This window comes from Protobothrops mucrosquamatus, unplaced genomic scaffold, assembly GCF_001527695.2.
Source record: "Protobothrops mucrosquamatus isolate PMUCROS unplaced genomic scaffold, P.Mucros_1.0 scaffold94, whole genome shotgun sequence".
Taxonomy (NCBI): domain Eukaryota; kingdom Metazoa; phylum Chordata; class Lepidosauria; order Squamata; family Viperidae; genus Protobothrops; species Protobothrops mucrosquamatus.
Window position 1 is genome coordinate 104,786 of NW_015386469.1, and position 14,179 is coordinate 118,964.

Below are 14,179 nucleotides of genomic sequence, written 5' to 3' on the forward strand. Positions count from 1 at the left end.
GTATTTCTGGCAGTATAAATTGCTAAGGGAATAAGGCTTATCTGTTTGAAATATAGTAATCAAAACAAAATATACAGGATGACACACTTTGGTCCTGCCAATCAAATACCTGTTAGGAAATTAATATATTGATTTATAGCATGGGAAAATATGGCTCAATGCTACAAACAAAAGCATCGGTCAACATATTTCAGTTCAAGTACAACTATCCTCCAGAGGTGAGGAACAAAGAGCCTGTGACTTTGGATATATCAGCAGCAATGTATAGATAATCCTTGACTTACAATGGTTTGTTTAGTGACCTTTCAAAGTTACAACAGGTCCAGCATCCCCATGATCATGTGATCAAAATTCAGCTGCTTGGCAACTGGTTCATATTTATAACCATTGCTGTATCCCAAGGTCATGTGATCACCTTTGGCAACTTTCAACATCAATGGAAAAGCTAGATTTATTTAACAACCAGGTTACTAACTTATCAACTGCAATGGTTCACTTAACAACTGAGGGAAGAAAGGTCATAAAATGGAGCAAAAGTCACTTAACAAATGTCTCACTTAACAACAGAAATTTTGGGCTCAGTTGTGGCCATAAGACAAGGACTACCTCTACCTGTTCAGATCAGACAACTGAGAAATGCAAGGAAATTTGGGACAAATTTTAAAAGAGCAAACCAATCATACAAAGACTGTAAGCTGCAATGTGTGTCTGTGTCTGATGGAAAGAACGTGCTCTTTAAAAATGCAAGATGTCAGATACATCTCAGACCATGTCTGCCAAATACTTGACCTGAGAAGGCTACTTAAACATAATGGGATAGAATTGCAGGGTGAATTATAATTGCTTTTCTTGCTGATGACTCTGCCACATTTTACTGTGCTGAAAAAAGCAGCAGAATAATGCTTCTGAAAAGCTTGACTTTGGATTACTTCATATCCAAAATATGTGAACAGGAATCCCTAATGGGAACAGAAAAAATTATCTGAGCAAACAGAAGCTTCTGATTTCAAAGCTAGAGAAAAATCCTGCTTTATCTGCAAAAGCAGGTAGTCACACCTTAGGGCATTTTCTCCACAAGGAAACAAAATCTGGTGAGCATTTTAGAAAGACAAATGGAGGGGAGAAGTACCCAAAATCAAGATTTCTCTTTTCAAGAGAAGAAAAAAAAAATCCCAGGTTGGAAAAGACTGGAGAAGACATCTCTATATTCAAAGGGTAATTGGATGGATACATCTTGCAAAAGAGAAAGGGATAATAATAATAATAATAATAATAATAATAATAATAATAATAATAATAATAATAATAATAATAATAATAATAATAATAATAATAATAATAATAATAATAATAAAAGTTGGAAGGGACCTTAGAGGTCATCTAGTCCAACCCCCTGCTCAGGCAGGAAACCCTATACCAGTGGTTCTCAACCTTCCTAATGCAGCGACCCTTTAATACAGTTCCTCATGTTGTGGTGACCCCCAACCCCCCATCCATCTGGCCAGGGAGGGGGGAAGGCCGTTCCGCCATCTCCGCCCAGCCTGGTTAGAGAAGCGCCCAGGCGGGGAGAGGGAGAGAGAGAGAGAGAGAGAGAGAGAGAGAGAGAGAGAGAGAGAGAGAGAGAGAGAGAGAGAGAGAGCCAAGAGGAGGGCAAGGAGATAGAGGAGCGGTGTCTCAGTTCCTAAGACCATCGGAAATATGTGTTTTCCGATGGTCTTAGGCGACCCCTGTGAAAGGGTTGTTCGACCCCCAAAGGGGTCCCGACCCACAGGTTGAGAACCACTGCCCTATACCATTTCAGACAAAGGATGTTCCAGTAAAGTCTTATTAAAAGCTACTAATAATGATGACCTTTTAAACTCAGCTTATCTGGACAATAAAGAATTCATTCCAATGTTTACAAAAAGGATTTCTTTGTTGATCTTAATACAAGCTGCAAAGAGCAAGTCAATAACAAATTGAAAGCAAACAAGCTTGCAAGATATTGTAGAGTCTATAATAGAGTGCACATTGAATGATGAAGAGGCTATCACTTTGCACATTAAGGATGACCTGCACTCTTCAAGTATGGACTCCAAATTACTAAGTGATAGTCATGCATATAGAAAAGGACATAAAATTGCCATTATTAATGGAGGTTGTTCAACAACAAGCAAGGGAGAAATCCACTGTTGAAAAGAAACATTTGTAGAATCTGAACTTTTCCAGAAAGTTGTGAATCTATTGATAAGAGAATTGTTTTATATTGGACAGGAGATAAGTATAAATAAATAAATACTAGCAAAGCAATGTATAGGAAGCAATTCCACTAAATTTTTCCATAGGAAATTAAGTAATCAGAACATAGAGTAATTCAGACAAATTTGGTCATACATTTCAAAATTGTAATATGAACATGATAAATGTCCTCAAAAAATCACATAAAAAAGAATGAAAGCAAAAAAATTATAAACCTGCAACACAATAATATTTAATGGGTAAAAAAAATCCGGTGATCTCTGCTCTCATCCCATTGAGACAAATGGAGGAAACAAGCATTTTATAATATTCTTGACTCAAGTGTCTCATTTTTGCTGCTAATCTGATAAGGTATAAGGATAAGGTATTCAGTAAATAGAGTCAATGTTGATGTTTGTAGAAAGCAAATTTGGAAGCAAGTCAAACTTTTGTGGAGAAATATGTGCTTAGCCCTAGACCAGGAGTATCAAACTGCCGACCCGTGGGCCAGACGCGTCACATGGAAGCCGCGCCCACCCCATTGCCGGCAATGGCAAAACTGACCCGATACGTTGTGCGACGTCACATGATGTCGCGAGTTTGACATGCCTGCCCTAGACCAAAGATCAATGGTGGGAAGAAGTTATTTCAACATTAACTACTTTCAAAACAGATTACTTTGTTTTAGTAGAAAACACAGTTCAAATTACATCAAAATACAAAAGCTTATATTACAGTATATTATATTCCCAAATACAAATGAAAGAAATTTGACTGTAGAGCTTAACAAGATGTGATGGTTGGATATGTATTATCCACAGGAAGGATTACTATTATGAAAAAAATAAAGCCAGTGAGAATGGAAAACCAGTATCCCCTACACTATCCTTATGCAAACCTTGAAAGAGGTTCAGTCCACAAGGGCACACTAATCCTTTTGTACCAAAAAGAGGCCTTCTTTTCTCTCTTGTGACTTGATGCTACATGGCATTAAAAGGAAATGGGAGCAAATGAAGCATCATATTGGAATATAAGGAATCCAGATCTGAATTGATCCTGAAATAGGTTAAAACAATGTTAACTGAGTGTGTGCTTAAGATTAGTATTTGGTTTATTTTTTGAGACATTCGGGTAAACATTGCCCATCTCTCATTCATTCACCTGATGTTTATTTTATATATTTGTATTATGCTTACATATAGATGGCAAATAAAATAACTATTATTATAATTTGGAATATCTTCAGTGTTTATGTGCATATTTTGGTCTATATGGACCTTCCATAAATGACTTTTTATTTAAGCAAAACAACATCTATATGTATGTATGTAGTATTCCTGACAAGCAATGAAAGTAATAAGAAAAATAAAAGATATTTGAGAAAGTGTAATTCTGTTCTCACTTTCTCTTAATTTCACTAAACTCTGCCACCTGCCTGCTTTCGAGATCTATTGCTAACAGTGCCTAGCATTCTATCAGTCTCAAGTGTTCTCAATCATAACAATGAAGTGATTGCCTCGTTGTTAATTGGAAATAACAATGTTTGCTTTGTTGGGATGAGAACAAAGTAAGGGGATAAAAGATGTGCCTATTACCTTACTATTGAAACCATTGTTTTTCTTCAGCTATTAAATCTTGGCTGCAAGGCTCCTGATTATAACTAGATGGCAGAAAGAAATCTATGGATTTTCATTCTTTGGTGCCATCTATTGGTCATCTGGAGCCTTGCAATCTAGATCTGGCATTCCTATCTCAACACATTATGTTCTTATTGTGAAATGGAACAACTGTAGAAAACCTGCAACAAACTTTGGTTCTTGGTATACATGTGAAATGATACGGTTTCTGACAAACAACTTTCCCATTTAATAATAGTGACATCCAGGTTCCTCAGACCTTAGTTGTGCTTGTCTTAGCATATTGGAGTGCAATTGAGTGGCATAATTATAGTCATATGCCACAGAGAATCAAGGTTTGTCAGTTTTAGAATAAAAACAGATTGATATCAGATTATATATAGCAACAGGTCATTTATTTATAACAATGACCAGTACTCCATCTATTACAACAGCACCATAGATTTCTGATTATTCCCTTAAATATAATTCATTTCCTTCATGTTACTCATCACATCGCATTAAATTCAGAACAATAAAGGCTGTAAATGAGGTGGTAATTCAGGTAGCTTATGCAAGTGACATGGAAGTGAAGAGTTGCATTAATTCATAGCTGCTGCGGGGTTCATTTGTTTTCTTAGTGGCAGCTCCATAACACCAGATAAGTTTGATTAATAAAAAAATACATGATCTTGAGGTAGACATTTGCAAATGTTCGGAGAAGGAAGCTGCCATCGGACTGTAGGTTGAGTCATGTCTAAGGGAAACAGGTCTGGATTTGTCCATGTATAATATTGATTTGACACAATTTTGCAAGCTGAATTAGATTTGATCAAAACAGTCTTGAAATTACTTCCTTGTGTACAAATAAAAACTTGTTTCTGAAAGATATTAGATGATAGGAAAAGTTTACTTAGTTTGGTTCTGAAATAAAGACAAAGTCAGTTAGGTATATAACAATTGTCTCTAGAAAATGTCTACAGTTTTCAGAAAACAGTGCATGGTTTTTGACAGTTTCTTTAACCTGGTATCCTCCAGATGAGACGGATCACAATTTCCATAACTTTGGAAAGAGGAAATAATCGGTCAGTGAACAAAATAAAGTACTTTGTACAACCAACGTGACCTCACAACACACCTGGAAAGTTAAGCATGTAGCTAACATATTTCTGTCTAAAACTCTCAACTTAGGAATCTAACTTCACATCTAGATTTGCCAGGATAGAATATACAACACAGATGTACAAAGAGGCAACAGTTACTGTTTTACTGTCTCATACTCATGCCTGTTGTTCCCAAACTTCTTTGCCAGATTAATCCACCTCAATTATATGATTGTATCACAACATGAAAAATATTTTTCATATAGGAGATTTCCCCTCCCCCATTGGAATAATGCATGTTTTCCCTTAAATGTGCAGAAATATGGAAACTTGGAAGGTGGGGTGGACTCAGTCTTGTCTCTTAGCTCCTGTTGTTTTATGCAAGTGGCCAGTGAAAGCAACTGCATGAAGTAGAATCTTTGAGAGCATTCACTCTTCAGTTCTTACTAGCTGAGATATAGAACATAGAATAATAGGGTTGGAAAGGACCTCGGAAATCTTTTAGTTCAAACCTCATTTGAACAGAAAAACCTATACCATTCTGGACAAATGGTTCTTGAAAATCTCCAGGGCCACAACTTCTGGAGGCAAGCCATTCCATGACTAGGACTTGGAGTCCTAGTGGATGATCACTAAAACATGAGTCAGCAGTGTGCAGCAGCAACCAAAAAAGCTAATACAATCCTTAGTTGTATAAACAGAGGTATAGAATCAAAATCACATGAAGTATTAGTACCGACCTATAAAGCCTTAGTAAGGCCACATATGGAATACAGGTAGTCCATTCCACTTGTAACTCGAAAACTTGTAGAGTGAATCTCGTTTGAGGTACAAGATCACTCCCTTGCTCGTTAAAACACATGTAGCTTGTTAAGCAAACATGAGGTATCTCAGAGTGGACCTAGTGCTGGAACGTGCCCCCAAGGGTTCTCCAACCCACTAAGATACTGCATGCTTCCCCTCCCTTCCTGCTGTGCTGGACACACCTGGAAACGATCCGTCTCCTCTCTGCTGTGGTTCCTGCTGCCACCCAGATTTGAGACTGGGGAACGCTTCCACAGCCCCCCCCCCCCGTGGCCCAATTGGGCCTGGAAAAGGCTTCCAGAGCCTGAATCGAGCCACATGGGGTGCACAGAAGCATTCCCTGGCCTCAAATCTGGGCAGCAGAGGCCTGGAAAAGGCCTCTGGAGTCCCTATCCAGCTTCCAGAGGTATGTGGAAGCGTCCCCCAGCTTTGGTTCCATTCTCTGTTGCAGAGAACAGAGGCTTAAAGTACCATGAGCACGCGAGATCAGTAGTGTGAGATCTCACCCACTGATCTCATGTGATCTTGCATTACTTTAGGCCTCCATTCTCTGTGAACGCACTGAAGGCCTAGAGCAGCCAAGAAACTGAAGGCTCTCGATCTTCGCAGGGTAATTATTGAAGGCCTGGTGCCTAGTGAGACCTGGGGTGGGGGTGGGGAAAGAAGGGAATAACCAGGATGAATGTTGCAGAGCCACTGCGGTCGCTCGTAAGAGTGAACGACTGCTGTGGTGGTGCAATATTCGTAACTTCGGGACTTGCTCATCAGCACTAGTGGGCACTTATCATGTAACTTTGAATGAGCATTCAAAGTGAACGCTCGTAACTTGGGGATTATCTGTACTGCATCCAGTTTTGGTCACCACATTACAAAAAAGATGTTGATGTCAAGGTTCCGACTAATGAAACCAAATAAATCAGAACTTCAAGGTATGAAGTTTCCTCAAAGCACATATTTATTTGATACATAATATCTACATGATCAAAAGTTAAACCAACTCTAAAATTCCCCTTAGAGGCCCAATGTAACTAAATGTAACAAATCCGTCCCCTCTACTATGCTATAGATCATGCTACCCAATAAAAGCAATTGGCGGGCTCTGTGAAATCTCTTCTCTCCACCTTCCAGCTCCTGTGGGAATGTCCTTGGTTCCCATGGGACTGCTCCATGTTTAGTCTAGCAATGCTGTCATTTTCTTTCCCCCTTCCCCCCCAACCTGTGGCAACTCAGAACAACAAAGATGGCTTCGTTTCAGAAATTGACAGTTGAGACTTTGAAAAAAAAAGTGCAAAGAAGAGCAACTAAGATAATTAAAGGCATGGAGACTAAAACATATAAAGAATAGTTGCAGGATTTGGAATGTCCAGTGTAGAGACAAGAAGGACTAAGGGGGACATGATAGCTGTATTCCAGTATTTGAGAAGCTGCCACAAGGAGGAAGGGGTCAATTTATTTTCCAAAGCCCCAGAAGACAAGACAAGAAACAATGGATGGAAACTAATCAAGGAGAGAAGCAACCTGAAATTAAGGAGAAAGTTCCTAACAGTGAGGACAATTAACCAGTGGAACAGCTTGCCTTCAGATGTTGTGGGTGCTTCATCACTCAAGGTTTTTAAGAAGAGACTGGATATTCACTTGTTTGAAATGATATAGGAACTCCTGTTTGAGCAGGGGGCTGGATTAGAACACCTCCAAGGTCCCTTCCAGCTCTGTTTTGATTACTTATTAATTGTTCTCACTATCAGTATCAGGAAATTTCTCCTCAATTCTAGATTGGATCTCTCTTTAATGATCTTCCATCAGTTACTTCTTGTCCTACCCTCAGGTGCTTTGGAGAATATGCTAACAACCCTCTTCTCTGTGACAGCCCCTCAAGTACTGAAAGACAGCTATCATGTTACCCCAATCCTTCTCTTTGATAGACTAGACATACCTAGTTCTCTTCATTGTTCATCATATATTTTAGCCTCCAGATCCCTTATCATCTTTGTTGTCCTTCTCTGCACTCCTTCTAGGACCTCAGCATCTTTTTTGAATCATGGTGACCAGAACTGGACACAAAATTCTACGTGTGGCCTTCCTAGTGCAGCATACAGCAGTACTATCACTTCTGGTGATCTTGATGTTATCCTAGGACTGCACTGTTTTTTTGGAAGCTGCTGCACACTGCTGGTTCATACTTAAGTGGTGGTTCACTGGGATACCTAGATTCCACTCACAGTAACTACTGTTCAGCCAGGTACTATCTATTCTATACCTATGCATTTGGTTTTTCCTGCCTGGGTGCAGGACCTCTCTTTTCTCATCATTGAACTGCATCTTGTTGGATAGAAGCCAATGCTCAAATCTGCCAAGATCCTTTTGAATCTTGAGTCTATTTTCTAAAGTGTTTGCAATTCACCCCAGCTTTTATTTGAAATGAAAATATTTTGGCAGTTAGAGATATAGCCATAGCATGATGAGCCATGATATTTTCTTTTATATTATATGGTGGCAATCATTGCAGTGTACTTATAATATCTCATAGCAGTTATTTTAACATAACATGAGGAATCTGAGATGTTATGCGTGCCCTTTAAGAACAAACCAAGTAAAGAAAATGGACGGACTGATGACTAGATCAAGAAGCCGGGCGCAGAGCCGTCCGGCAATATAAAAAGATCTCCCAGTAATCTTGTATTATGCTCTGATGATGTCGGCAGTGTTGGCCGATGAAAGCTTAGCTCTAGCTTTTGTATTAAACAGTTTTTGTTTTAATATTATATATATTATGTTATATATAATATTATATATATATTCAGATTTCTTTTTGCTGACGAGAGTTAAAGATTTAAGTGGGAGACTAGTATAGCTATTTCGGACTCATTTGTCCTCATCAGCTAGCCACACCCTTTATGGGATTCGAACCAGGGCAGTCTACATGCTAGGCAGTGTATTAACCACCAGGCCACCGGCTCTCCTCCCCTCTTTGTCAGCCGAGTCAAGGGAGTATATACAGAAAGTTTTTCAGACAGACCGGTCTGATTGATTGCACCTTGGCATTTTGACTGCTATAGTGCAGTTCTACTTTTTTATAATCTCTTTTGCCTTGCAGCCCCCCAACTAGGGGCGTTAAGCAGGCTCAAGTCGCAACTGCGATACATTACAAATTCAGATTTCTTTTTGCTGACAAGAGTTAAAGATTTAAGTGGGAGACTAGTATAGCTATTTCGTACTGTACATACTAATTGGCCATAACTCATTAATATGATCCCTCCTAGATTTTTGTCTCTGTAATTCAAATAACATTTTAGTTTCTAATATAATAATAAAAATATAGGTACATAGGAAAAATGAAAAAGAATTAGGCAAAATGAGCAGTTAAACAAGGGGAAGAGGAAACCAATGAACAATGAGATTGTGGGTTTGTTATAAGGTAAAATTATGATGTCCCATTCCATATAATTAAGTTTAATTAACCTTTCTGTAATTGGTGATAGGCTCCATTGTTCATTAGATTAGAGGGTAATAAGCCAATAGTGCCTTCTGGACTGAAAGTCATGGTATAAACTGATTTACTGTAATTCTATAATTTTGAAAAAAAAAAAACTTCGCAGATTCCAGTTTTCATTTGTGCTTAAAATAGCCAGGAAACTGGAAATTAAAAACTTAGTAACTGTGCAATATAAACTGAAAGACTCTGGAGAGTTTGAAAAGCTGTTGTGAAGTTAGAAATAATACTTCCTTCAGCCTCAGCTTAAATTGATATTTCAGGTCAAGCTTAGGATGGAGAACATCGTGTTTAGAATGTAGGCTGTAAAAGTGCAGGTATACCACTCTTATGAATAGAGAGAGATTCCTGATGAAACTATGCCTAATACATGTATACAAATAAAAATCCTACCTCCAACAATATTTCTGTAAATAATAATAATAATAATAATAATAATAATAATAATAATAATAATAATAATAATAATAATAATAATAATAATAATAATAATAATAATAATAATAATAATAAAGTTGGAAGGGACCTTGGAGGTCATCAAGTCCAACCCCCTGCTCAGGCAGGAAACCCTACACCATTTCAGACAAATGGCTGTCCAGTCTCTTCTTAAAAACTTCCAGTGTTGGAGCATTTACCACTTCTGGAGGCAGGTTGTTCCACTGGTTAATTGTTCTAACTGTCAGGAAGTTTCTCCTTAGTTCTAGGTTGCTTCTCTCTTTGGTTAGTTTCCACCCGTTGCTTCTTGTCCTGCCTTCAGGCGCTTTGGAAAATAATTTGACTCCCTCTTCTTTGTGGCAGCCCCTGAGATATTGGAACACTGCTATCATGTCCCCCCTCGTCCTTCTCTGTGTTAAACTAGACATGCCCAGAAATAGCAGAAATAGCTTTATTTCTCTTTAACAAAAAATTCCCTTCTCTATTTTTGTAAAGATAAAAGAGTATTTACACTCCTGCTGCAGTAGTTTCAGTAACAGAGGGCAATTGTCACTGCTTATAATTAGCAATTATAATTACTAACTCTGCCTGTAAAAATGCTATTCAGGTTGGAATAAATATAGGGATAATTTTTAATGTTTTTAAATAGTCACAGCCACTAATATTTGGATTTTAATTGGTTTTTAGAAGGGGTAATTCTGTATATTGTTTTAACATGCTGTGAGCCGCCCTGAGTCCCATGGGGAGAAGGGCGGCATATAAATTTTGTAAAATAAAATAAAATAATAAATAATATATTGAGGCTTGAGACGGAGTACACAGACACCAAGAATCAGAAATAATCCCCTTCCTTACCAATGTTTAATAGAAGATTGAATGATCAATGGGGTAAATCTGTGTTTCTTTTCCCTTCTCAAATTTGCTTGCAAGCCAAAATTCCTCTCAATTCCTCCATCAGAATATCATGTTTAAATAGAATATTTAAATAGAATATTCTGGGCAAATTGCATCCAGTCATCATAAAAATGACTTCTAGAGATAATCCAGAGATTCATGTACACCATGCTCCTAAAATATATGCATTAATTTCATTAGCACCATGACATTAGAGAATGTTAAAAATAAAAAAAGAGCAGAAAAGTATGGCTCCACTAAATAAAATGGGTCTAATAACAAAAAAATATATATTAGAAGATAGTATATTGTCCTGGAGATAAAGTGATCTAAGTCTCTCCAGAGGCACAGTTGAGGCTTTGTTTATATACTTTTGTTGTAGAAATAAAGACAGAACTTAGCCTCAGATATGGCAGTGAAGGTTGTGGAAAGCCAAACTCTTGATGAGGTATAATTGGCAGTACGTTCATGGAAATATCTTCTGATTTTTCCATAAATATTTAGGTTCTCATGAATAACTGGTAAGATATAAGGATGTTCCTTTGGGACAAACGATTTATAGAATGGCTTGAAATGTGAGAAGTTTTGTGTAACTCAATATTTGTTCCATTCGATATAAGAAATCTTTGTTTGCAAGGGTTAATTAAAAAATAAGATTGGGGCAGCACCATGAGAAATGTGGGCTACAACGTAAAGGTGAATAGAAACATAGATCATTCTTGTCGGACATGAGCCCAGAACATAACAGGTGTTTAAGCCAAGCAGAGACTACAAAATGGATTGATAAATTACAGCCCATGAGATACAAGCTGTCAGTGCCAAACAAAGAAAGAACTACAGTAATTGAGATGTACAAATATCCCACAATTAGGTAACCCAGCAGAAAAGCATATTTTGTCCTTCAATAGGTAATACCTTCCATGTAATCTAAAAGTTTCTGCAGAAGAAGATGAGGAAAGGTTTTCCATATTATTTTCCCCTATAATGACATAAAATATTTAATCAGTGTTGTTTTTCAGAAGGAACTATTGTATAGTTCTCTCATTAGGGAAAAAAATGAGAAAATTGGTGTTTTTACATGCAGAGCAGCCAAAGCATATCAACAAACTGTGAAGGAACACCAAACAAGATTATTTTTAATAATTCACATTGCTATAATTTAGATTTTATTTCTAAATGGATACAAACTTGTTATAACTTGCAGCTGCTATAACAGATAAAAAGCTTACTTACTAACTAGAGTGCTCTTCCTGCTTCTTCCTACATCAACTGCAAGAAGTATGATATAGCCTTGTAAATCTCCATTGTATTTGAGCCAGAGACATGCCTGTGTTTCTGGAGCTATAGAAGACCTCATACATACAGGATTTTTCTGACATTTCCTTTGATTTTTTTTCTCTTGAATGATATTTATATGCTTATTTTGTCTGTTTAAACAGCCTCAACATCCAATAAATATTAAAAAAAGTGTTGCAATACATTTATGCACACGGCTGAATATATAATTTGTATTTGTGAGGTTGAAAACAGATAGAAAACAAGATAGCTCTGGAATTTCCAACCACCCCCCCCAAAAAAAAACACCATTGTATGAAAAGTTGTAGCACCACTCTGTCCTTTGCACTTTTTTCTTGTTTGACATCTTTGGTTTTTGACCCTTTATTTTAATCACTGTTTGGGTCTAACTGTAATTCTTTTTGTTCCATTCTATCTCTCCAGCTACTACAAAATAGACTCCATTTTCCCCCACAAACCCCTATTTTCTTTTAATGATTGTTAGAGCCTGCAGGCAGAAAAGTATTATTGTTGTTGTTGCTATTATTATCACTGTTTATTTGCTCCAGGGTTTGATATAATAAGCATCTCTATCACAATGACAGATGGGATGATACAAGTTAATGCAGAGTAGCAAAAATACTGTAACATTTTTAATTTTGTGTTGAATTGGATCCTGCTACCCACAAAAGCTTCTGTAACTGCCACATCTTCCACAAGAGAATTCTCAGAAGAGGTGCCATCCATAAGCAGCCAAAGATAATATCTGGGAAAACATCATATCAGCACTAGAAACTCTCCCAGTGGACTTGTTTGTCTACTTAGTGACAAGTAAATCCATCAAACGTAGTGCTCTTCAGTGTCTACCACTCAGAGGGGGAAAGAAGGAGTAAATAGGCAATGTAAGAAAATATATCTTGAATAACCAATGTAATAGAACATATCCTTCTTGCAAGAAAAGCAAGAAAATCCTACACTAATGGGTAAACATCCAAAGATAAATTATAATGGAAATCATTAATTTGAGAATGTGCATTCAAACAAATACACAACAGCTATGTAAGCATCAGACACAACAGATGGTTTAATTAGTCTATGCTACTCTTTAAATCAGGGGTCTTCAAACTTGGCCCTTTTATGACTTGTGGACTTCAACTCCCAGAATTCCTCAGTCAGGCACGCTGGCTGAGGAATTCTGGCAGTTGAAGTCCACAAGTCATAAAAGGACCAAGTTTGAAGACCCCTGCTTTAAATCATAGCACACCTTTTAGCCCAGTATGGTTGAACAGACCAGATTTATCTTGCACCCTGAATTCATTCAGAAAAATTATTCTTTTCCCCTGTTTTATTATTTTCTTTTAATCCTCTTAATTCTTTTGATTAATGTTTCAATGTTCCAAAATGCACTTAAATTTTATTGTATTTTACGTGTAATTATAACTTTAGGGGTAAATAACTGTAGGAATCCTTGCTAAACTAAGAGTTGGGGTTTAATGTCTTTTTAAAATAAAATATACCTGGATTGAAAAACTGCTATTCCAAAGCAGCAGTGATTTCAAGCCATAATATTTATAACTGTAATTCAGCCAGAAGAATTTGTGTTGCCCAGAAATATAGAGTAGAGTAGATTAGATTAGACATGTTTTATTGTAACTTTTAGAAAAAAATATCTTTTTAAAAAACAGCCACTGCATTGCAGTACCTTGGACATTTTCCCAGTGCTGTTATGCACACATACAAATGTCTCATGGAATTATAAATACAAAAGATTATTTGACAGAAGCAGAAATCTATAGGTCAGATTGCTGGTGTTCTGCTTTCTGCTCTCTTTTGGTGAAAGTAAAATAATATTTACTCTACTCGATGGTCTGATCAAAAATCAACACATAAAATTATTTCATTCCATTTCATGCCTCACTGCAGTTCTGTGTCTGACGGGTCAAAATCTACACAGTCTGAGTCTACAGTCCTTTTTGCCTTCCTCATAAATGAGGTAAACCTATCTTCTGCAAACTGGCTTACTTTTAACAGTATCAAGAAGCACGGTTAATGTTGGGTAGAACTGTACCCTGCTGTGCTCAAGGTGAAAGTATTAAAACATCTATCTCTTTTTCTTTTCCCCACATACAAATCTATTTTCACATGGATACTAAAGATGAAACTCATCACAAATATATTTGTCTGCTAGATCTAATCCTATCTTTCCTTTTGGTTGCTCCTTGACAAAGGTATTTGTTTTCTTAAAGACTGTTTGTCTGGTGTTAATCCTTGCTGATCTGGGTGCTGTTTGCTTTAGAGGAGGTATTTGGTCTTTTTTGTTTTCTTCTTTCTTCTTTTACTGTCTC